This window comes from Delphinus delphis, chromosome 20 (assembly GCF_949987515.2).
Source record: "Delphinus delphis chromosome 20, mDelDel1.2, whole genome shotgun sequence".
Taxonomy (NCBI): domain Eukaryota; kingdom Metazoa; phylum Chordata; class Mammalia; order Artiodactyla; family Delphinidae; genus Delphinus; species Delphinus delphis.
In genome coordinates, this window is record NC_082702.1 from 26,603,410 (window position 1) to 26,628,662 (window position 25,253).

General features: G+C 46.6%; 1 long non-coding RNA gene across 1 annotated transcript; it reads right to left on the reverse strand.

The window, feature by feature from the left end:
* Positions 1–313: 313 nt before the first annotated feature.
* Positions 314–24,771, reverse strand: LOC132416618 (uncharacterized). Its single transcript, XR_009517664.1, has 3 exons — positions 24,656–24,771; positions 2,882–3,112; positions 314–395 (listed from the first exon to the last, which is right to left on the reverse strand). It is a non-coding gene; the product is annotated as an uncharacterized lncRNA (long non-coding RNA).
* Positions 24,772–25,253: the final 482 nt, after the last annotated feature.

The window sequence follows — 25,253 nt, forward strand, 5'->3', positions numbered from 1 at the left end:
TACTCTGGCCTTCCTTCTGCTGCTCAAACTGGCTGTGATGTTTCCTACCTCAGGGCCTGCACACATGCTGCTGCCACTTCCTAGCGGTTCCCCTATGCTGCCATGATGTCACCCTTTCCCTGGTCGACTCTTATGCACAATTCAGATCCCTGCTAAAACTAGAGAAGTTCTCCCTACCCCTCCCTGGTAGGCATTCCAGATCTCCTCCTCTGGGCACTTTGAGAATGTACCCCTACCCCCTTCAAGTTAGGTGTGGCTGTGTGACTTGAATTGGCTGATAGAATGTGAGCAGAAGTGACCTGTGGTACCTCCAGGAAGAAACACTGAAATGCATTTCTTTCTCCTGTGATTGTGGAAGCTGGGTTGAGATGGAGACTCTCTCAGGCGGAACAGATCTGCATGAGGGAGAAACTAATACGTCCTGTTAACCCCGGAGGTTTGGGAGCTATTTGTTACACAGCAAAACATAAACTAACCTGGCTGATGTACACAGCCTTACTCCCACACTTGGTCAGGTCTCTGTAATACACCACGAACTGTCCCTTCAGATCACTTATCATGGCTGCAATTACTTAGTTATGTGTAATCATTTGTTTAATGTCTATTTTCTCCATTAAACCAAAAGTTCCATGAGGGCACAAACCACGTCTGCTTTACCAACTACTGTATCCCCAGCTCCTATGTGCCTGGCTCATGCTAGATGCTCAATAATATTTGTTGAATGATTGAATGAAAAATTGAATGACTCAACTGAATGAATGGTAACATAAATACAAGCCCTTGGGAAACATTAGTCCAAAAAAAGTATGATCACCTCTCTAATAAGAGTTTAATAGTTCAGTAGATTAAAATCTCTGAATGTCAGGTCAAAAGATGGTTCCTACCCTCTGAGTAATATGTCCTCAAACTTGCTGTGTGACCTTGAGCAAGAATCTTCCCTCTCTGGGTCTTGGATTCCTCATCTGTCCAATGAAGATAATCTTTTCTGAAACCTTGCATGTATGGAGCTGGGATACAACAAAGTACACATTTATGTATTTCTAAACACAGAAATACATCATGCTGAGTAGGCAATTAGAGCATAATACCATCCCCAGTTATGCTTCTTCAGGCTGATAGCAGCCAACCTCTCCAGATGTGTCAGTCACCAAACCCTGTAAGCTGCCTCATCTACCTGGTATGGCAGTTCCCACTTAGAAACCTCTTTGGGGTGCCATTCAGCAATGTTCACCATAGAAGGGTCCCCACAGAAGCCAAGAAAAAAGGCACATGTTCTTAGAGAGGCTGGCAAGCATCTTCTCTCACTTGAAATATATGGGGGCTGCTGTGTCCAATACAGAAACGAGGCTGGCAAGTATGATTTCTCATCCATAGGCTATTGGTGCAGGAGGGGGTCCTCCAGTGTTTGGGGCCCAAAAACCCTTTCCATTCTCCCCTGCAAAAGGAACGAGGCGCAGGAGAACAGAACAAACAAAGTCGCTCGTGTATTACAAAATCAATGCCCACCAGTGCTGGGAGTGGCTACGTTGCTCCACGTGTGGGACAAAGGTAGCAGAGAAGACACCGCGTAATGTACACATCAACACGGCTTTGCTCCCTGCACAGAATTTACAGCCATAATTAAGTGCTGAACGGATCCGGGAGGACTTTCACAAGGGAACAGCCAAGCTAAAAGGCTAAGGAGGGATTGTCTCCTGAATGGTGGTTCGAAGGCACATCCTGCCTCCCGAACAGCCATTATTCCATGGAGGCTTGGCCTCAGAGGAAAAGTGGCCAACAGGGCAGTGAGATCTCCGATAAATCCATGCTATTCTAGTGGTTCGAGACTCTCCAGTCTTCACTTTGGACTCTCATGGGACATCCAGTTCAACTTTCAGAAGCTGCCTGGGTCTGTGTCTATTCTTTTCAGCACGTACCAAAGGAATCCACATTTTCCTTCTGTGAGTCTTGGGGCAGACAAGAAACTGAGCATCACCCTCTCTCCTTTCTGACCCCTTGCAGAAAGCTGACCTCTAGGCTATGACAAGTCAGAGGGCTGCAACTGACGCTTCCGAATGTTCTCCTAACCCTTGGTGGGCCACTGTCCCCCCCACGTCAGGGAGGATTTGCCTTTAGTTCCGGTCTTTGTGCAAAGCACCCACTTCTTCCTGGGCCACATCCTCTCAGATATCAACCCGGAGGTAATCAACAAACTGCAGTCATCATTTACAAAAATATCCAGGAGGCCAAGATTTATTGCCTGGCAAAGGTAGTGACTTCTTCGTGATCTTTTCTACTTTCTAGATATCATCTCCTTAGGAAGAAAACCTCTCCTCACCTGGAACAGTGGCCCACCCCCCAAGTGTACCTGCTCAGAGCCCCTCACTGCATTCCATGGGGAAAACCACGTGACTGAGGAACTGCAGAGGGGGAACCCATTGTAGAGATAGAATTACTGAGGCAAGTGGAACAACTACCCGTGATGAAAGGGATCCAAGGCCCCTGGCAACAGAACTTTATGATGCTTATTGAAATGCACATCCTCAGGCCGCACGCCAAACTAATATATGAGAACCTCCAGGGCCAGACCCCAGCACCTACAGTTCCAGCAAACTGGAAATCACGAGTCTGTTCTCAGGCTTCCTCACACGCACTCACCCAGCTCGATTCTGATGAGCCATAAAGTCCAAGAATCTCTGCAGTAAAACCTAATTCCTCCCATCTCACCCTAGAGTTACCTTAAAAGGACGCAGATTTGAAAGTTGACAAAGACAGACCATTAGCAGGGGCTAGTTAAACTGGCTGCGTGGAAAACGTGCAAGTTTTTAAAAAACCTTTCCTCCTGCCGGCTATTTTTCTGGTGGTGCTTTTGCTGCTGTTGTTAAAATCCCTTCTCACTCACTTGTGCAAAGCCCAGGAGTTTTCTGAAGCCTCCACAAAGGGGTCTGATATGACCAATCCGATATCATCAATTTTAGGCCAGCCTCAGAGGAAGGTATTTCGGAGACATCAGGACTGGTTTGTCCAGCTGTGTCCTCTCTCCAGGCCGTGAATTTCAATGTCTTCCTCCTGGTTGTCCAGAGGTGTTCTGCTCTTGCCTCCTCGGAAGTACACGGCCCCTCCTGGTAAGCAGCTGCCGCAGATTAGTAAATTACAAGTTTGAGATTAAAATAAGAAATGACTAAAGAATAAAGCCTTTAGTCTGGCAATTGGAAGTCAGACTACCACAATGAACACCTGTTGAGAAAGACCATTATTAGAAACTGGAGGTTCTGGGTGAAAAGATCACTGTGAATTAATTTTGATTGCCTCACCAAACTCTGCATAACAAATGATCTCCGATGGGGGTATCAGGGGACTTGCATTTGAAGAGGGGGGAAAGATTTTGTTTCCAGTAAGGTAATATAAGCTGTGCCATGATATTAAAATCCACCATTGGCCCTGCTTGTCTGTATGCCTCTGTGGAAACAGATTGTGTGTGCTAAGGTTACCACGTATTATGCTTCTGGGGAAAAAAGAGAAACAATTGATATCAAAATCTTTTCAAAAGGTTAGTTGAGAAAGCGTGAGGTCAGAGACTCATGACTCCCAAATTGTTCAATCATTTATTTACGTCTGTGTCTATGTAAATGGAGATTTGGGTGTGCTCTCAGTGATTTAAGCAACCTTTGTTTTATTTTTTTAACCATATATATGTACACACAAACACACACACACACATGCATAATTCTTTTTTGGCAAGGGAAGAATAGAGTAAAAGATGTGCTAAGAAATAGATTCGCTTGGAGTTAGATGACCTTTGTACTTTGTAAGGTCATCAGAAATGAGAAAAAGTTAGGCATCTCTAGATCACGAGGCACAGTGGGTGGAAGAGATGGGCAGGGCTGGAGGAAAGGGATGGGTATACCGAATATTAAGTAGTTTCATTCTTTCCTGAAAAGAAAGAGACTCCAACTCAAATATGCCGGCGTCCTACCTGTCTGTCAGCCCCTGATTAAATCGAAAAGCAGGCATGCCATCTGTTTGCCCCAATGAAAAGTGTAATATTCTGCTAACCACTTTCGATTATCGCTCACCTTAAGGGTTTCCTGCAAAATGATCCTCGGTTCATTTGAAGTTTATTTGGCACGCAAAAGGAAGCTGCAGAAAGCTTTATGCTTTTAAGCTAATAAGCAGTATACCCAGATGACTCCATGGCTGAATCTCCGACACCTCGCCGTTCATACGACATGAATTTTCATAGTCGTGGACATCCATTTGTCATGAGACATAAAACCTAAAAATATCCCGAGAGCAAGGGACAGCTAAGAATATTAACGGAATCTTAATTCTTTGTCCCCATTTGGGATAATTTTGAGTCCAGAAGTTACATAAAACCACGTTCAAATTATGTAACCATATTTTCCCCACCAAGCATATCATTTTACTAAAACTAAAATTTTTTCTTGCCAATGTACTGGGGCTTAGCCTCCCATATCTGAGCACACCAGGGGCATGAAGCCCTCACCCCACCCCAAAACCTCCAAGGGAAGTCACACCCACAAATCTGAAGACGCTTCTCCTCCTTGCCTTTGTTTCTAGTTGATCCAAAAGATTTGGGGAAAACTTGCTGAGAGGGAAGTCGCTTTGGGTTGCTTGCAACTGTGATCTCCCCAGGAGCAAACGCTTGGAAATAGAATTCCAATTTCTGCACCATTTGGAAAGTCTTTGGGGGTTCCTCTGAGACATTAGATAATTGAATATAGCTTTCTCCCACTGAAAAAAAAATTCTCACCTCCAACGACAGCCCCCAAACTCCCAAGATCCCTGAGCACACTAGTCAATTTTATGACAAAATTAATCCGGAGCGTGACTTATGGAGCCCCAGAGGGAGGTCACTGGGGCCGGTAAATATGTAAACATGGCTTTTTCGGTTTCCGTTTCGCATGAATACAAAATAAACTGCGACCCTCCGCACGCTGGAAAGTTCTTCCTTAAAGTTAATAAAATCTGTCAACTTCCATAAAGGCTGAGAGGAAGGGGGTCCACAGGTGCAGGCGCTCAGGCTCCGTCTCGAGGAGTCGGGGCAGCTAATAAAAAGCCCTGGGCACTGCGCGGCTCCCTCCCCATCAATTCCCATCAAGCGTTATTACAGTCATCTGCCGCCTCGGAGGTGCGTCCCCCGCGCTCGCCCCGCAGAAGCGACAATGACATTTGGCCGAACTGCAGGTGCGGCTGTGTGTGGCCGCGCGGCCGGAGTGGGGCCTGCCTTTGTGGCGCTCGGGTCCTTTGATCTGGGCCACAAAGGGCCGCGGAGCTGCAGCCCCCGGCTTTCTGCCCGCGGCTCCGCCCGGGCCGGGGAGGGGGCGGGTGAGGGTGGGAGACGGCAAGGAGGGAGGCGGGAGCCAGGAGGGAGGAGGAGGGAGCCTCGGGAGGGGGTGATCCATAATATTTATTTCAACAATAGCTTCAAATCTTTTTAAACATCATAAGAACACGGCTCATTAAGCCCACAACAGCCTTGAAATTGTGTTATAAAACCGCAAAACAGAAATCAATACATTTGCTAGAAAGGAGGTAATGAAATATATTGAGTTGGCCGAGAAGTGGTTTGTACGAATCATAATATTATTATGTGCGCATCAATTCCATCTCCAATACTTAAAGTTAACCAGCTAGCGAAGAGCGCTCTGAACCCGCGTTCAACAAGCTCTCCCCGGTTACTTGCCAGGCGGGCGCATCCTATAAATAACCTGGGGAGGGGGCCAGATCAATGCTGCCCACCCCAGAGCTTCAGCTGCCGCAGCCCTATCGCTTCCCGGCTGGATCAATACGTGCGCACAATGGCCGGGAGAGCGCCGGGGGCAGGCGGCAGGCCCACCGCTCCGAGCCTCGGCCTCCCTCCAGCCAGAGCTCGGCGGCCAGCTTCTATCAGGTCGGCTTTGGCCAGCTGCTCAGCCCCTCCTAGCCAGAGACTGCAGCTTCCCTCCCTAGCCTTCTAGAGAGGAGATCCGGCTTCTAGTTTCCTCTCCCCTGGTGTGTATGGACCTGAGGACCCCAGTCTCTGAACCCAGCACCCAGTGGATGAGCTAAAGTTTGTTTTCTCATGACTTTGTTTTTGGAATGGTGATGTTTTCCTTCCCCTGTGCTGTCAGTGAATTAAAACTGGATGCATTTTTCTTCTCCATCCTGATCTATTTTGAAAGAGTATCTGATTCTGTAACGTATGGGAAGCTACAAGTCAGGCTAGATCCCGGTTTTGCGGGGCCTGAAGTTTATGCAGTTTGGGGCTGGCTGGGAGCCCTCATGAAGAACACCTATCTTACTTCTGCAAATTTCCTAAAAGCATATGAACTCATTGCCAAGGCCCCTCCCAGCCTTAGAGGGGCCTCGAGAGGGCCCTGAACTGGACCCTCACAGCTTCTGAGAGGGTCAGACTCACAGAAAGCCCAGGCCGCCTGAAATCATCTGATCCATGCGTTTCCATGCTGCCTCCACCTTCTGGAATGTAACCCCCTGAAGGGTCTGGCCTTGACTGACTTTTTTCCCTCTGTGTCCCCAGAGCAGAGAACCTATCACCTAGTAGGTATACCGTGAATAGGGGGATCTGGGAACGGGCTGCTCTGTAGGGTCTGTCGGGGCGCTACTGGCTCCCGTCCCAGCCACAGGGGTTTCTTGGAGGCCTTGAGTTGGGCAGCCTCTGTGTGTCCCCTCTAACTCGACCTGTGGCATCTGCACTGTGCGTTTGGAGTTTGGACTGACCATTAAACCAAGAAGAGCTGGTCACTGCCGGAGTGTTCTCAGGTGGTCAGTAGAACATGGACAGCTGTGTGTAACTTTATGTACACACAGGCAAAGCCTCACGCCTAAACAAATGCACACACAAAACCGGGTCAGTGCAGATATGAGTCCCCAGATCATCTAAATTTCGGGAGATACCAACAAGTAGTGTATAAGGGCCCCAAACAGTGGTTCTCAACCTGCGATGATTCCACCCTCCCCGCCCCCCCACCCCGAGGCGGGGACATTTGGCGATGTCTGGAGACATCTTTGGTTGTCACATTCTTGGGGGTGGAGGGGTTGAGAGGGGGAAGAAGGTACCGACATTTAGAAGATAGGGGCCAGGGCTGCTGCCGAATACCCTACGTACACAGGACAGCCCTCACCACAAAGAACTGTCCAACCCCAAATGACCATGATGCCACGAATGAGAAATCCTGAACTACGGCTGCACCAAGGACGGTTTTCTGGCCAGAACTGACAGGGCTACTGGCCCTGTTTCAACCACAGAGCCTTGGACACTCTCTCTAGGAGAAGGGGGATGGGCAGTGTGAGACCCCATACTCCTCTCTTGATATCGTGGCTGGGTACCAGGGCCGCATCCAGCTCTCCACTTGATAACCACTGACGGCCATTGTCCCCAGTGTGCCACCACAGCTCTGGGCCTTTGCTCCGGGGCCACCTGAGGACGAGCCCTCCTTCTGACGGATTCCAACACACCAACCAGTCTCTCGTTTACTAAGGCTTGGCTGTCCCTGCTCCTGCCTGGCCTTTGAGGTACCCGACTCATAGGAAGGGTTTGAATAGATAAATCATCAGTCTTGAAACCTGTGGCATCATCTCTGCTCTCCATCACTTCTCCACCCATGCACACCCCTAACACCCCTACCACACACACAAACCTCTCCCCCCCACCAGGTACTCCAACGCACACTGACCCTCTGAAGCTACTGGGTAACCACGTCAGACTCTACACTATAAATACAGGATTAGACACGATAAATACAGAATACAGAATGTGCCTATATTTCAGAATCTAAAAGCCAGGTGACAGTAATTTTTCCAGGACTAGCCTTTTCCCCCAGATTCTGTTCTGATTCCCTTGCCTCTTTCTTTCTTTTTTCCCCTCCCCCATGGCCTATTGTCTCATGCTTATCCCAGAATTGATCCTTCCTACCATCTTGGCCATTCTCGGACACAGACTTTGTGACGACCCAAGTTTCTGCTTTTGTTGGCCAGGAAAGATCAGTGGTCACATGAAACAGCACAAATGTGATTTTCTTTGTTTGGAGAGGGGAGTGTCATCTCTGCTACATAATCCCAATTATGCACAATTAGCTGACTCAGGCCAACTCTGGCCACTCATTGACCAGGCAGATGGTCACCCGGGCTATGATTTTGTCATCCCAGAACCTAGAAATCAGTTTAATTGGGGCACAGAAAACTAAGAAACCGCCTCCTATTTCCATTTGGCCTAATACCTACAGATAATCCTCTGATCATCTTAAGAGCCAATCTAAAAAGTAATCTGTTGGGTAGTTTTTAGATTTCAAATAATTATTTTTTTAAATTAAATTGTTTTCACTTTCAGTTTGTACCTGAGGAATGAGACCAAAAGAAAAATACTGCAGAACAAAATTTTCCACATTGTAGACCTCAGAAATGTCTAAGAAAAATTAGCCCTGATGATTAAATTTTAAAACTTCAGAGGATGAAATTTAGGGAAAATGAAAAAAATCACCCAGTCCTGAACATATTAAACTAACTCAAACAGAATGACTCAATCATCCTTCGAGTCAGGATTTGCCATAATTTGGTCATGGTTTATGGAACCAATAGTGAGAAAGTCAAAATGATTTCTTTCTCTGTAAATTTTTGCGGTTTTGTTTATAAACACAGAGATTCTATCATAAAATATATGGTTTTTTTATTTCAAACCAAGCACGCAAGACATTAGGAGTTCCTCCAAAATGGCAAGGAATTTATTCTTGTTTACTGTGTTTATGATCTACAGGATGTCCATAAAGTCTGGAAACATAGGCAAATATAAATAATGTGGTCAAGAATATCTTCAGTCTTAAAAACAACTAATATATATATTTCCACCCTTTACGGCCATCTTTTATTATCACTGTCATGTGGACAGTACAAATGAAAATCTAGTTTACATTGCTTATGCGATGCAAATACGTACACAGGTTGAGAGTAAATAGATCTTCCTCGAAATAATAATAACCCATTTGTGTCAACTTTTTGGAGGGCAGATCAACATTTAAATGATACCAATGAAGATACTTTTGGAAAGTGAAGAATCTTTCTGAGAAGGGAGTTTACTGGTTTTTGAAGTACAGGTTTGCCTAGGTTGGATTTCCTTAAAAAGCAAGACACACAATGAAGTTGGAACTGTGGCAGAGGATGGAGATGAGGATGGGCATTCGTGTCCCTTGGGCTGTTAGGTAGCAGGCTTTATGGGCTTTACACGGTTTATCTCAATGGAATCTTCTTCCATCTCTGCCACCTGAATCAGGACACATCTTTAGGCACATAAGCCTAATGCAGTGAAGATCCCTGTTTTACTAGGTTCCTAGACATGAATGCAGCATGCATTCATGGCAGGAAGACATAGAAAATGGAAAAAAACGTGCAGTTCTGGGTTCTACTCCCAACCCTTCCAAATAACTAGCTGTGTGACCTTGGTCGCATCACTTACCCTTCGTAGGTCTGTTTCCTTTAATGTCAGGCAAAATTATTCTAGGGCTAAAAATGCTAGAATTGCAGTACTATCAACCCCACTGGTAAGGAAGCTCCCTTTGTCTTAATAAAGAATACAACTCACAGATCCCATCGTCCATAGGTGAGGAAAAAAGTGTCACCCACAACCTGGACTGTCTGGTCCACTGGGAGGCCCAGCTGCATGGACTGGCACTACTTGAAAGGAAGCTTAGGTGCCAATTCCAATACTCTTATTTGGAATTAAAAAGTCAGTCAGAACTGGGGTGTGATAACTTATGTCGTAGCTATGTGTAAAACTGTCTTATGCCCTGTTTAGATTAATTCTTTTTTTTTTTTTTTTTTTTTTTTTTGCGGTACGTGGGCCTCTCACTGTTGTGGCCTCTCCCGTTGCGGAGCACAGGCTCTGGACGCGCAGGCTCAGCGGCCATGGCTCACGGGCCCAGCCGCTCCGCGGCATGTGGGATCCTCCCGGACCGGGGCACGAACCCGCGTCCCCTGCATCGGCAGGTGGACTCTCAACCACTGCGCCACCAGGGAAGCCCTTAGATTAATTCTTGAGGGCAACGCTGCTATCATATTCACGGGGCATCACCGTGGTATCTGGCAGGCAGAGAGATACTGCCTAAGTATTTGTTCAATCAAAGACAAAATTGATTGAAATAATAAATCAAGATCCAACCTCTTGGCTTTTACTTGACTTGGAGTCACTATTTGGAGGCATTCTGCAGTAGGAAGTATGTTTGTACATATTTTGAAGGTTATTCCTTTCAACCTACTGTTCTTACCACCTGCATCCATTCCAGTCCCAAGGATTTGAATCTTGGATTCAGTTAAATACGAACAAATCACATTTGCCACACTGCCTAAGTTTATGGCAGTCTCCGGTTTGTATGCCTCTGTGTGTGTATCTGTGTGTGTGTGTGTGTGTGTGTGTGTGTGTGTGTTCTGTGCTGCCACCTGCATGTTTGGGTGCATTTGGGTCTGCAGATCTGTATCTCTTGCCAGTGAGGAGTGGGCCTGCCTTTCTACATCCCTGCAACTCTTGAGAGCATTGGCTATATCATTTGCAGCAGCTGAATCAATATTTTAATGGAAAATTACAAAGAAAATGAGTATTTGGAAACCAAAGGTTGCCGACCGAGGGCAGAAAGATAAAAAAAGACTGCACATCACCTAGAAGAGAGAGACCTAGGAATTGACTTCCCATCCATCTCTTGTATTCCTGTACTTATTTTATAGCCAACATATTCTCTTTCAGCCCCTGATTGCTTATTTTAAATTGTTTTCCATTTCCAATCCTCTATCTTCCCTGTCGTCCCCCCCCCCCCCACCCGCCCCTTCTCTCAGGCCTCCCAAATGATACAGTCTGTGCCATTAGCGATGTAGCCGATGAGAGCCCAGAGATGCTTCTTGTCTTCAGCCAACCCTGGGGAGAGCAGATGAGGAGAAGGGAGATGTCTTCCTCCTGGAAGATGATCTGACGGCAAGCGAGGTCCCACCGACCCCTCACCGCAGGTCTGAGGCTCTGCAGAGGAGCCACATAAAATACTGCAGAAGGTAAGGCTGCCAACAAGTGCAGCACACAGAAGGGATCTAGGTCAGAGGCACGAATCGATCTCAAGGCGTGAATCACTGACCTCCGCCCACGCACACCCCGCTCTAAATTGAGTCCCTGTTAACTAAAGATCGCATTTCCATTGTTACGGCTTAGAAAGCGATTCCTGATTCCAGTGTTTTACATCTTACCCAGCATCTGTTTGGGAAGACTTTCTATTTCATCTTTTAAACATCCAAAACACAATTCCAAACATTTCCAAGGTAAACTTGTCTTCCATTCACCATAAACCCCAGAAAGAATGCGGGTAGAAGAGAAAGACTCAGCAAACATTCCTCTGTTCTGCATTGAACCGACGGTATCTGGATCATCCTCGGGGACGTATCATAACAAATTGTATCTCTAACAATCGTCTCTGCGAAGGTCGGATAAAGTCCCAAAGATCAAAATCTGGGATAAAGGGGAGGTGCACATTTCTCAACAGGAGGGAAGGGGGATGGTTTGGATAACTTTACTACACAGGGAATTCCCCCACGAGTTCACATATTGCAAAAGGTGTGAAGGAGGAAAACCTCCATTCAAGGAAAGGTGCAGAGAAAAGGATTCCAAATATCTGAATTGAACTAAATGCTCATCAAACCCCCCTTGGGAATTTAGAAACTCCATTTCTATATCGGCTGAATCACTTCTCTGACTTAGAAAGTGTGTTCTACTGAACCCCACTAACAGCCTGGGACTGTACCTTCCCCAGCCTCCAGCTCTATGTGACAATATGGACCCCAATGGGGATGAACTACTGCATTGTTAAGTTCATCCTTAGAACTTAATTAAAAAATATACAATAGCTGGTTTCACATTCTTTTACTTCATTTACGATTTTCTAATGAAATCAAAATTTTGGAAGTAAAGTAACAGTTATTCCAGATTCTAGTACCTGGAGTTCTAATTACTCTAAAGCAGAATTCCAGGGCAAAGTCCTATACTTTAATGGTAGAACACTAATTTGAATTTTACGTGGATGTTGAATATTAACCCTGACACTGTCCTGGACAGCAAGTTTCTCAACCTCAGCACTATGGACCTTCTGGCCAGATAATTCTTGGTTGTGGGGACTGTTCTTGCTGTAGGATGTTTAGCAGCAGCCCTGGCCTCTACCCACTAGGTGCCAATAGCCACCTCCCAACCCCGTTGTAATAAACAAAAATGTCTCCTGGGGGCAAAATCGCCCCCAGTTGAGAACCGCTGCTACTCTCACCAAGAGGAAAATTCATTTATTAGACCTTTTTATTCCACTTCAAAGAGAGCACAGAGTTAGAGTGCTTTTCTGGGAAATGGAGTAAAAAAGAAAATAAAGAAAATAAATTATGTATTTCCACCCATTTAATGGAATGTTGAACAACCATTAAGATACATTTTAAAAGATACTTTATAAGCATGAGAATATGCTCACCTTACAATGTTAAGTAATAAAAGAGAACATGGGAGTATATTGCCATGTACGTATTCTATAAGATTCATGCATTTGTAAATATTGAAAATATTCTAAAGGGAAAACACCTTAAAATAATGAAAACCATGATTGTCTATGGGTGTTAGGATAATGCACTATATCTTTTCTTATTTAAATTTTTCTGTTTTCCCAAACTGTCTACCATGAACATGTATTTTTATAATTTTAAAGCAGACACAGAAAAAGGACAAAGAGTCTTGCATTATAAAGCAGGTTCATGGTATATGAACAAAATGCAGCAAACGCACTGCCATCGTCTATTCCTAGTTTGATCTTCTTCCACACCCTGAAGGAAGCATAGCAATTCCTTTCCTACTCATCAGATCCTTTTTCTCATTAATCCTTCACATCTGCTTCACTCTGCAGCCTTAAGTTTCTAAGGCCAGAATTCATGACATTGCTTATTTTGGTTTACACCTTGCTTCTCAACCTGGATATACTCATTCATTCCATATCCCAGCACTGTGCTGGGTCCTGAGAATTCAATGGGAACAAGGTAGGTAGAGTTCCTGCTTTCTTGGAAGATGGACAGTAAATCAATAAACATATACATGAACAAGGTAATCCAGCTAGTTAAAAGAGCTGTGATGGTAATAAAACATGGTGATGTGTCAAAGAGAATATGGAGAAAGCACTCTTTTAGACTGGGTGGTCCTGGAAGGCTTCTCGGAGGAGGTGACATTTGAGCTGAGAGTTAATGAACAAAAGGAGAGGGTCTTGGGGAAATGGGGAAGATCTAGGGGCTGTTTTTCAGGCATGCATTTCTATGTCCAAACATACAGAACAAGCATGGAACATTCAAAGAAGAGAAGAAAGGCCCCTGAGGTTGGAGTTTCGCAAGCAAGGGGAAGAGTAGCTGGACTCTGGGCTGGAAAGTTAGCAGGCCCCTGAGTAGACAGCCTTGGTCCAGTCAGGCTTAGGTCTAGGGGCACTGGGAGGTGGCAACTGTGAATCAGAATCTTTAGGGCCAGAGCCCTGGAATCTGCAATTTAAAACAAACTTTCAAGGTGATTTTGATGCACTGGAAAATTTGAGAACCATCGTTCTAGTGTATACACTTTTCTCAAAAAGTGTGGGAGTGCTTTGACAGAGGTGTTTAGTGAACTAATTCAGAGTTTTGCTACTCAGAGTGTGGCCCATGAATCAGCATCTCCAGCATCATCTGAGAGCTAATCACGAATGAAGATTCTCAGGCCCCTTCTCCAGATCTACTGAATCAGAATCTGCATTTCAACCACATTTCAAGTGATTTACAGGGAGGTTTGAGAAGCACCGACTTAAATCAGTACATTACATATTATAGTAAATCTTCTACAGAGAAGCAAATGGAGACTGTGATTTTTAGTGATAAAACATTAGATAGCAACAAAATACCTGATTATACTATCATTTTTCTCTGGTATTAGGGAGCCCCAGGAAAAAAAGCAAGCAAAAATCTGTTCTCAGTTGTGCCAGTGTTAAACCTCCTTAGACTGAACTGTAGTGTCTGAACTGAAGCCTTGAAATCTGAACTTGTGGGCTTAAAAAGATGCACTTGACTGAGTAATAGACACTGAAATTTATTTTATCATTTAGATTTTTTTAAAGGGAGGGAAAGTTCTTTATTAGAGCAACTAAGCATAAACATTTACTATGTTTTACTAGTATTTTATATTTTAAAAATACATAAGACAAAGAAATAGGAACTATTATTCGTATTTCTATTGTACTATTGTATCAGTAGAGACTTCTATCGTTAACCCTTAACAATCATCAGTCTTATTCATGGTCCCTCTTCCTCTTACCCAGCATGCTTTGTAATACTTTACTGACCTCATTGCACTTTGTGTGCATCTATACATTCTTCCTTTACTCTGCAAAATCTCTGTCTCTCTCGTTTCTCATTAACACGGAGTTTTTATTTTATTTAATTAATTAATTAATTAATTTAGTTAGTTAGTTAGTTAGTTAGCGGTACGCGGGCCTCTCACTGTTGTGGTCTCTCCCGTTGCGGAGCACAGGCTCCAGACGCGCAGGCTCAGCGGCCATGGCTCACGGGCCCAGCCGCTCCGCGGCATGTGGGATCTTCCCGGACCGGGGCACGAACCCGTGTCCCCTGCATCGGCAGGCGGACTCTCAACCACTGCGCCACCAGGGAAGCCCGAGTTTTAATTTTTTTTAATGCAACAGCTTTCACTAATTCCAGGACGGGTCTTGCTACTTTTTCTTCAGTGGTCAGGAAACGACCACGTTTACAGGAGCCCTGTGTTTACTCTGGCTCTCTCTAATCAAGGGATTTTTCTTTCAGCAGACCACAGCTCCTAACTTTATCTCTTTGTCCTTTGAAGCCCAAAGCTATTATTTCTAGCAACCGTCACTAATTCAAGTAAACACTCCGTTTTCTCCCAAAGTGCTACATTCTGTTAAAGAAAACTAGAATTAGGAAGGTCTCAGTTTCTACCGGCTCTCTATTTTATGAAAGGATATTGCAACAAGGCTTGAGAACAGAAGCAAAGTGTGTCTTCTCCATACTCACCAGCTGGCTCCCTCCTCCCACAGTGTTGATGGTTGACCCCACCTACCGAAGGGTGTTTCACACATTTACCCCAAAGTACAAATAAGGATTCATAGGTAAGGAGTGCTATCCTTCTTAACTTTCTTTATTCGGAGGCAGCGGCTGCCTCTATTGTTTTTCTGCCTGCATCAGTCATAAAGATGTTTCTTCTGGAAGAGATCTGATCTTTGCCCCTAACCCCGCTGGAGGTAACTAGGACAGGAAGGAGAGCAGGGCACCTCACCTGGAACAGCGATGGGGGCTGTTTTACTCAGGTGTCTGGGTGCAGTCTGTGGCTGTCTTGGTTAAACTCTTGTGGAGAGGGCTGTTCCCAGATCTAGAGCTTCTATAGCAGGAGGGCTGGCCTGTCCTCCAGACTTCCAGTAGCAGAAGACCTGGGAAACGTGGTCAACTCTCTTAGTACGCCGTACGTGGCCTATGGCAGTTTGGGCTGCTTCTCATCTCATTGGCTGTGACGTTGCTCCGTTCTCTAATGATGCCGAATGTAAATATCCTACAGCGTCAGTGTTGTTATCAGTACTATTAACGGTGCTATTAGTAGTCGGTAGTACAACAGCTGTTAGAGAAGTAGCAACCTGAGGCCACACAAGCCATTCCTCCAGCCATTTCACACGAGTGCAAGCAACCTGAGGGCAGATAGCCATTCTGCACTGTTCACTGATGTGTCCCAGGACCAAGAACAGTGCCCAGAGGGGAGCAGGTGCTCCCTAAATGTTTGCTGAATTAATGAATAAATGAACTCCACCTAGCAAGCCAGCGTGTTCCCAGGGTCTCAGACGACTTCTAGACTCCCTATCCCTTTTGGAGCTACACGTCACCATCCTGTGTATAGATTTCTAGCGCACTTCACTGCACTGTGGGCTCCACCACTACGCAAGCACCAGAGGGTGACTCTGGCGCTCCCTAAACTGCCTGGTACTTAGGGGTGCTTCACAGTCTAATAAGCTTTTAATAACCATCTAGATCCGGGGAAGCTAACCTTTTTTAGTCTTTGTTATGGCTGGGTCTGAAATGAACCTTCCAAACTCAGAAGCAGGAGAACGTTTTGGCCAGAGGGCGATTACAACTCCTAAAATAGGGAGTGTTTCATTAGAAAGAGCATTGGGCTAGCAGAGAGACACGCTGGATTTAAACAGTTCTCCGCCACTTACCATACAACCCTCTGGAAAGGTCATATTCAATTTTCCCTAGACCTTGGTTTCCTCATCTGTTTAAAGGGAATGGTGTTCCCATCCGCTCTGTCCTGTAGGGTGAAGGGAAACAGTGAATGTGAAAGTGCTTTGTAAAACATGAAGCCTCCAGCGTGCAAAGGATGATCAGGGAAACTTCCTTTCCCCAACCTCAGGCCCAGTTTAAAGCCATCGTGTTCTTTCCCTTTCGGTATCTAGCACCTCCAGCAGAGACATTTGGGGTCCTGTCTGAACCCAAAGATCTGCTTCCTGGTGGGGGCCTTCTCCTGAGATGTCCTCGTGCTGTGGGTTACCTTCTTCTCTTGACCTTGAAGGCATCTGCATCCTGTCCTTCTGCCCCAACCTTCCTCTGCTGAATCAGTCTGTAGTTGCACCCACCCCTAATGTAAGGTGGTCCTGCCTTGTGTCCTTCCTTTCCTCCCTTGCAAAATGAGCTGATTGGACCTCATCTGGGGAGAAAAGTCAAATCCGTACAGAGGCCAGCAGGCTGGCAGATGAGTGAGGTGATCTAAATGGGAATGGAAGAAAAGTGGAGAATGGGTTTGCTCCCTCTAAAGGGGACAGTGGCACCTTAGCGCCAGCCAATTGTTGAAATGTGGGAAGGCGAGAACACTACATCATCTGACACTCAAAAAAATCTGGAAATTTGAATTTTTATATGAGCCCTCCTGACCTTCATATGTTGGCAGTGTTTTCAAATTTGTTAAATATGCCTTGGGAGCCAGATAAAACACATATGCAGGCCCAACTCAGCCTCTGAGTCTCCATTTTGTGGCCCGAGGTCTCCGAGCCTCCTTTCAGCTCTAAGAGCCGTGGCTTTTCTGGGCTGTGAAAGCTGCTCGAAAATACCCCAAGCAACTTCTACCCTTTCCTCTCCTCTCAGGTCCTCTTTGCGTCTCACCTTGAGCTACTGTGACAGCCTCCCTCCGACCCTCTGTATCTATCTACTCATGGGACCTTATTTGGAAGTCGAGTGTTTGCAAATATAATTAAGATGAGGTCATTAGGGTGGACCCTAATTCAATATGAATAGTGTCCTTATAAGAAGACGAGAAGAGATACAGAAACAGACAAGCCCAGAGGGAAGATGATGTGAAGACAGACGAGGAAAACACCATGTGACGACAGAGGCAGAGACCGGAGTGAGGTGTCTACAAGCCAAGGATTGCCAGCAACATCAAAAACTAAGAGAAAGGCATGGAACAGTTTCTCCCCTAGAGCCTTCAGAGGGAACATGGCTCTGCCGACACCCTGACTGACTTCTATCCTCCAAAACTGTGGGAAGCTTAAGTTTCTGTCATTGTATTTGTTATAGCAGCCCTAGGAACTAATACGTTGGCCAATCAGTGGGTGGGCACCAAGAAAGGAAGGAAGATCGGCCACCATCATCGTCCCTCCCTCATAGCACATCCAGACCATGGAAACCTGACCCTCCTCGCAGATTTCCTAAGTTTCCTAAAATGTTAACTACTTCCCTAAATGTTTCCTCGATTTTCCAGGAATTTTCAAATCTAGCTTCGTGTGCAAAGAAACATGTGAATCTCGTTGATCCTCTTCACAGGGAAACAAAAATACACCAGCCGCTCACGCCTGCAAACTATTTCTCCACTGTGATAATTCAGATGCAACATTTCCCTGCTCTGTGAAACATTGCGAGACCTGCAGTCTGTGAAAAGCATAGGAGAAAGAGTTGACCTGTTTCCCCGTGAGAGAGGGCAAGAGATGGGGAATAAGGCCCCACACACTGCTAGGTGGAGGCACTGTTCCCTCTGTGGAAAAGATATCAAAATAATTTGATCTCGAAATATTAACAAGGTCTTTATAGGGTAGATAATGCTTGTCGCCTCCATAAAGTATCCAGTGCTTGCTGAAGGAAGGTACTCGGGTTAGTGTGTGGATTCACAATCTGTGTGCATCCCTGCTACTTCTGTCAACACTGCATGGTGAAGTCGAACAACCCTGGTCAGGAGGGTTCTCCTGTCAGAAGGAGGTGAGAGAGCAGATCACTTCCTGTGAATCCCAGAGGATTCTACTTCTCAAGAGACCTATGAGTAGGGAAAGGGGAAGGTGCAGAGATTTAACTTATTTATTGTAGAATTCTGGGCCTGGGGTTGAGTTAGGGAGAGACTGGTAGTACTCAATCTTCTTGGGAAGATTTCTGACGGGACAAAAGGAGAGCAGAATGGTTAAGAGCTGAGCATGTGTGCTCTGGAGCTGGGTTGTTTGGGTTTAAATTCTGGCCAGATGCTGTGCCCTTAGACATTTCACTTAACCTCTCTGTACCTTAGTTTCCTTATCCATAAAATGGGTGCAATGACAGTACCTACCTCATGCAGTTGTTGCAGGGATTAAGTGCGTTAATTCAAGTAAACCCTCTGAAACATCATCCGACACTTTCTAATTGCTGAATACATCTTATTGAAACGGTTGACTGTGGCCCCAGTGGTGCTAAGTAAGGAACCACCCACAAGTTCAATGGCTTAAAACAATGCCCATCTATTCCCCTAGACCTGTGGGAAGGCTCTGCTCAGTTGCATTCACTCAGGTGCTGGCTGGGGCTTGGCTGATCTTGGTGGGGCCTGGCAAGGGATTGCTCTGCTCCACGTGGCTTTTATTCTTTTCCCAGGATGGGTGGGCATGTTCTTTTCATGGTGATGGCAGAGGCACAAGGGTACAAGCAAAAACATGCAGGCATCTTGGGGCCCAGGCTAGGTGCTGGCACACCACTGAGTCAAGTCACATGGCCAGACCCAAAGAGGCAGGGAAATACACCCTGCCCTGGGGAGCAGCAGTGCAAGTCACATGGCAAAGGCTATGGATAAGAGAGGGCTGAAGAACCAAGCATGGGAACTACCATAGTAACTCTTTTTATTATAATTTACATAAGAAGTATTAGACTGAGAATCCAGGTGGAGAGATTATATCCTGATCTTCAACTGACCAGCTCTTGGGCAAATCACTCCTCCACCCAGAATGAGAAGGTGCATTTATTTAGTTATCTAAATAACTCAGGCTCCGGCTCTCACACTAACTTCTCTACAGCCAAAGACGTTCCTTCCTGGCCACTCTTAACTCTGAAGCTTTAGGTGAATGTGTGTGTGTGTGTGTGCACACGTGCACACATGTTAGATAGAATCTGATCTTTGTTTAAGTCTGCAGAAAACCTCCCTATTTGGGCAGCATTCCTAAAAGAACTCTTCTAGAAATGATTACTCAGGATGATGTACTATTAGGCTATGGGAAGCTCCCTAGTTAGCACAGTGACTAAGGATGCTTAGAAATGGCAGGATTTGGGAGGGATGTTATCTTAGTTACTCCAGAGCTGGGGCCCAATTAGCAAGGGGGAAGGGTTCTTAAAGGGACAGTGTGGCTTTTTGCAAAAATTAAGTTTTCCTACTCTGTTTTTGTTTTCCTTTTTGCACTCACGTGTGTTTAAGGAGAACCCCCTTTATGGCAAAATGCTTTTAAAATCCTCCACGTGGAAGCAGCCCAGGAGAGGGGAACACAGGCTCTTCAGTACCAAGAGCCCAGCCGAGCCCAGCCGCTGGCCTCTCTACTTGCAGAGTCAGCGACTAGGAAACTCTGCATCAATGGATGTCTGAGTACAAAGAGAACTGGGCAACTGGTCTACCTGTGCTTTCATCAGTACTCTTCTCACTCCCAAACCTGGCCCCCCAGCCCCCTCTCCAAGGCCTCTGGTTCTGTGATTCCAGATGAGAAAAAGAGGGGAGAACCAAGCTTTTGCCAGTGGCTTCAGACTTTTTGATGGCAACTCTCGCTAAGAAGTACATTGATCATTGCAGCCTGGTACACACACATACGTGGCTGAAACAGAGCTTCATAAGGCACTACTAACCCTTTAATACAGAGTGTGATATACACTGATTTTCTTATTCTGTTACCCTTAAAAAATAATGCTTGGCATAACCTGCTAGACTGATTTCATAATGCACAAATATTAGGGACCCAACCCATAGTTTGAAAAACTCTGGGCCAGTTCCAAGGTGTGTGTCGATAGTTAGAGGGGTGGAGAAACAAAACTCTTTAAGACCCACAGACCTCACACTTGTCTAAAACAAGAGGCGGTTGGTTAGAAGAAAACTAAGAAAGGGTGCAGCTACTGAAGCAGCAGGAGGTGTCTGTATTATTTTGATTTGGGGCACATCACCGAATGGGTGTGAACTGTAAGGATTTCTCCTGTATGGGACTAGACAGACTATTGGAGAGAATGGAATCCAGTGTTTCCTATTCCTTCTAAAATAAATATACTTACATTTTTAAAAGGGAGTAACTCAAGTGAAGTGATCAAACAGGTAATAGTATAAGCGACTCTGATAACGTGAAATTGTGAACATGGTTAAGATTCTGATGGAAGCTGCTGGGAAATATTGATGGATATTGAAACTTTCAGGGTACACGTGGGGAAACTGGTCCACGGATCAGAAAATTTATGCCCCAGAGTTGGCTATTGAGCAAGTCATAGCTCCAGGTTTCCTGGGGTCCAACTGTTCCTTCTCTGCGTTCTGGGTCTCAGTTTTGCTATCTTGTAAATGACAGTGGCCCTGCCTGTCTCACAGGACTGGTGTGAGATGAAACGGGTGGAAACACCCCAAATTCTAAATACCGAAGCAGCTCTGCAGGCTGTTTATCATTGCCCTTCCCATCCCTTCCATCAGGAGAGGAGCCTGCCTACCGTGCTGGCATCTTTATCCATGTTTACAGGTGACTGACTGGGCCTCCTACTGAATGTGGCTGTGATTACAAGAAGCTGATGTAACCCCTGGCCTCTCTGCCTCGTGTCCACACAGACCATGCTGGGTCAGGATTCAGCTGGACCGGGTCCCATCCTGGGTCTTACGAGGAGGGACCGACTTGTGTGGCCTCCAACACCATGCCACGTGTCTTCAAAGCCCTCTACGGCACATAAGGAAAAAGCGGATCCTGGAACTGCCCTTGCAGAGGTGAGTGGCCAAAGGTCCCCCCACAGAAGATGGTCTGTTCCTGGTGGTGTGGATAAAGGCCTGTCACATCCCCCGCCCCCGTCGTCCTGGCTTTAGGGAGGATCTGAGCCAAGATGACTGGAGGTCCCTGAGTCTTTGTTAAACTTGAGCTCAGATGGATGTAGAAACACAAGACGAGCCAAATCATATGTTTAAACAGTTAAGAGGAAACCAGGCTCAGCAAGGAACTGCAACCCTGGATTTAGCCTGGGTGAATTTTCCTTCTCTGGGATTTCCTGTCCCTTTTTTGGATGTTTCTATCTATCAAATGTTCAGTGGCAGTTGGTTTAGGCCATCAACTCTGCAGTGAAAGAAAGCCTTACACAGTACTTGGGTTTAGCTGCTAAAATATCTACGGCTGACAAATGCACCCAAAGCTAGGCTTACATGACACAAGCTCCAGGCCTCCATCGATCTGCCCTTAGTGGAAAGAGACACCAAGCCTGAAGACCGGGCTTAAAGAAACATCCCTAACAATAAAGGCCGGCATGCAGCCCCAGCTGCCTTGGGGCAGGGACAGTGGGACTGGTGGGGGTAGGTCCTTAAGGAATGCAGAGTAAGTGAACCCAAAACTCTGTCTCCTGCAACGTTCTTAGACTGCAGTTAAAATTTAACAATTTTTTTTATGTAAATCATCTGGTATGCTCAATTGCATGGGGTCGGGGGGCTGGGGGCGGTTGGCCAAGGAGGGAACAATGGGCTGGGATTAGATAATTTACTTAGTGCTAAAATTCCAGGAAGTTTGTGTTGATCTGGGCCTGGATCTTGTTACTTTTTAGCTCAAATCTAAATCTTTATCTTCCTAGTATACTTGAGAGGACATTTTTTTACTTAGCCATTTTTACAGTTGTAATTTTTTCCCCCTTTCATCAAATAGAGCTGGTTAGATTAGCAGTTCTTAGCACGGAGATGAAAATATTGGTAGAGCCCATTGGGCCCTGTTTTGTTTATTCTAACGGAGCAGGCTTTGATCTAAACATATTTCCTGGGGTCTGGACGAGATGACCTAATTCCTGTCTTATCCGTCTCCACTTTCTGTGAATCTCAGATTGCGTTGGACTGTGGAGCCCTTTGAAATTCACTTTACATTTTTTTCCCACTTTGTTACCCGCCCCTGACATTTGTTTCATTTGGGGTAGCAGTGTGTATGTAACTCCTAGTAAAAGACTCCGATGCTTTATTTTTCTAACAGGACTGCTAAGTTTTAACAGAGTGGGAGCTTTTTTTTTTTTTCTTAAGTCCTCTCATTCTTGACATTCGCAACACGCCAAAAACAATAAGCAAATAATCTACTGCTAGAAATTTATGTCAACTGCAAATCATTTAGGATCTTCTATATGACACTTTTTTCCTAATTAAAAAAAAAAAAAAAAAACCCACTGTCTCCCACCTCCATAAACATCAGTTGAATAAACCCGGGCCAGGAGGACTGAGATGCAAGGACCCGAACTCCAAGTGAGCTTGGAGCCAGCTGGTATCTCCAATTGGTCTGCAGGAACCTGTCCCCTTCCTTACTCTGTGGACCCCATCGCCCTCCACAGCCACTGGCCTGAGGGGCTTTGGGTAGCTTGGGTCTGTCACTGGTCTCCCTTTTTCCTCCCTAGGTCCCTGTCAATCACCAAACTGCTCTTCCAAGTCTGTTTTCCAGAAAGAGGGAAGCCCCTGTGTGTGTGTGTATGGAGACGGGGGGGATGAGGCTGGGGGTGAGGGGCAGCGAAGATGAAGGCGGAGACAAGAAAAAACACAAAAGAATGTAGGGAAGGAAAGACGGGAAGAGAAGGGACAAGAAGAAGGTGAAAGGATAACAGCAACACAGCTGAGCGAGAAAAAGAAAAATCATACTGAAAAATGCGGGAACCCCCCCCCCCCGCAGGTCGCTAACGTTTGTAAATTTTGAGGGATGGGAACAAGAGGGCTGGTTACATTATTCGCTGTACTTTTCTGCTTTCTTTTTACAAGTCATATTTTTAAAAATGTCACCAAAATGAATATTTTTAGTTTAGAAATGTTGTGAATTTTGGCTGTCATCATTCCGGGCAGCAACAACCCAGGAAATTTGGTTCTCGGCGATTCCAAGACACACGTCAAGTTTCAGAAGGGGGAAAAGAAAGGCGAAAAAGTGAGGCGAGGCGAGGCTTGGCGGGAGGGGGTGGGGCGGTGCGTTCACATCTGCCTTAAAATAAACCCTGTTGCTGTATAAATATAAATCCATTTCTCTTCCTCCGGGCTGAACCGAAAGGCTGAGTGTATTTCTCACACTGAGAGAGGAAGCAGGCTGGGGGCGATTTCTTGTTTTGGAAATGAATGGAAAGGGGAATGGGCAGGTAATGATCAATAGATTAGAAAGACAGTCGATCGATGGATGGATAGGCAGGGACCAAAGCGGAGAGGCAAGGGAGGTGAGAGAGACCCAGACGGAGACCCCGAGGCTCCGACCTTCTCCTAAGGGCTTCGGTCGCCTCGGAAAGTCTGTCCAAACGAAAAGGCGCGTTTGCTCCCCTTAACTCATCAGAAAACGCTAGAAGGGAGGAGGTTGGTGGTGAGAGGGAAAAGAAAAAATCGCCCGCTCCCTGCCCCGCCCGCCTGGCTGGCTGGCGGAAATGGACGCGCAGCCGGGGTGCCTGAGGGCCGTGACCCCCGCACCCGCCGCGGGTGGGAGCCCCGGGATGGGGGCGGGGGTGGGGACCGCGCCGCGGCCAAGGGAGGGAGGGGGCCGGGCGAGCTGGGTCCCTCCGCTGGGCGTGTGCTCGCGAACTGGCGTCGGGGCTCGGCCGACGGGGCCCCTTTGGAGAAGCGAGCGCTGGGCAAGGGAGTCGGGGAGCGGGGGTGCGGAGGGGCGTGTGCGAGACCGTCCCTCTCGGTGGCCCGCAGCCCTCGGATGCCCCGCGGGTCCCCAGGGAGAAGCGCCCCGAGCCTAGAACCACGAAGGCCCGGCACACCGTCGTCGTCGTCGTGCCCAGCCCTGGGAAGGGGTTGGACGACTCCTTCGCAGCGAAAACGTCCCCACTCCGGCCCGCGTATAACATGAGCTGCCAGAAATCCGCCTTCTCGCCTTGTCCTCACCCTTGAACAGAGGGGTCTCTCTGGGGGCGGAGTGGCTGAGGCTGGAGAGGTGCAATCGAGGAACCTCGCTAACGTGCTGAAACGTCTGGGTGATTCTGTGCAGGGCGCACAGCCCAGTCGCTGCCCTCTCGAGGTTTGGGGGCGCCCGTGTCCCCATAAGGTCCCGGCCTGGGGTCAGCGCCCACCTTTCGGCACGCCCCGCCTGGGCCCCCAGACCACCCAGCCTGGGGAGGCGCGCCCTGAGCGGCCATGGAGTGGCCTACACCCCGATGGAAGCTCTACTGGAAGGTGGCCCCGACGCTTCTCCCTTACCTGGGCGCAGGGCCACCGGCTGCCGGCGGTTCACCGCCTCTCTGGAAGAAAAATTTCGCCGACCCCTCTAGACACCAACTTTCACCCCGTCCGTTTGCTGACCCCAAAATAGTGCTCTGGAGGAAAACATGTTTTCCCCTAGAACAAAAGGGAGAGAGGAGGAATCAGATTGAATTCTGATGATGCAATATTCAACTCGACAGCACTTATCCTTTGCAATGGACTTTTTCTTTCAAATATGCGTGTGTGTTTAAATGCCTAAAACCAAGTTGACCTCTTGGGTTGAGGCCAGTTTCAGAGTCAGATTATATAACCCCCGCTGCCCCGGGAATTCTCCAGCAATGCTTCTCTCAGCCGCCTGGAAAACGACTGAATCAAGGGAAGTGAAAATGGAACAGTTGAAATGAAGCCGAGGTCTCCACGGGCACAAATATCTTGCTTAAGGAAACTTACCTGGCCGGATGGAACCTCCTATACCAACTTTTAATTTCATATCATTTTTTCTTTTGCTTGGGGGCAGGGGGGTTGTAAGAGGAGTGGCCAACAAGCAATTGATATTGGGAGACTATCTAGATCCTCCAAATTAAAAAAAGAAAGG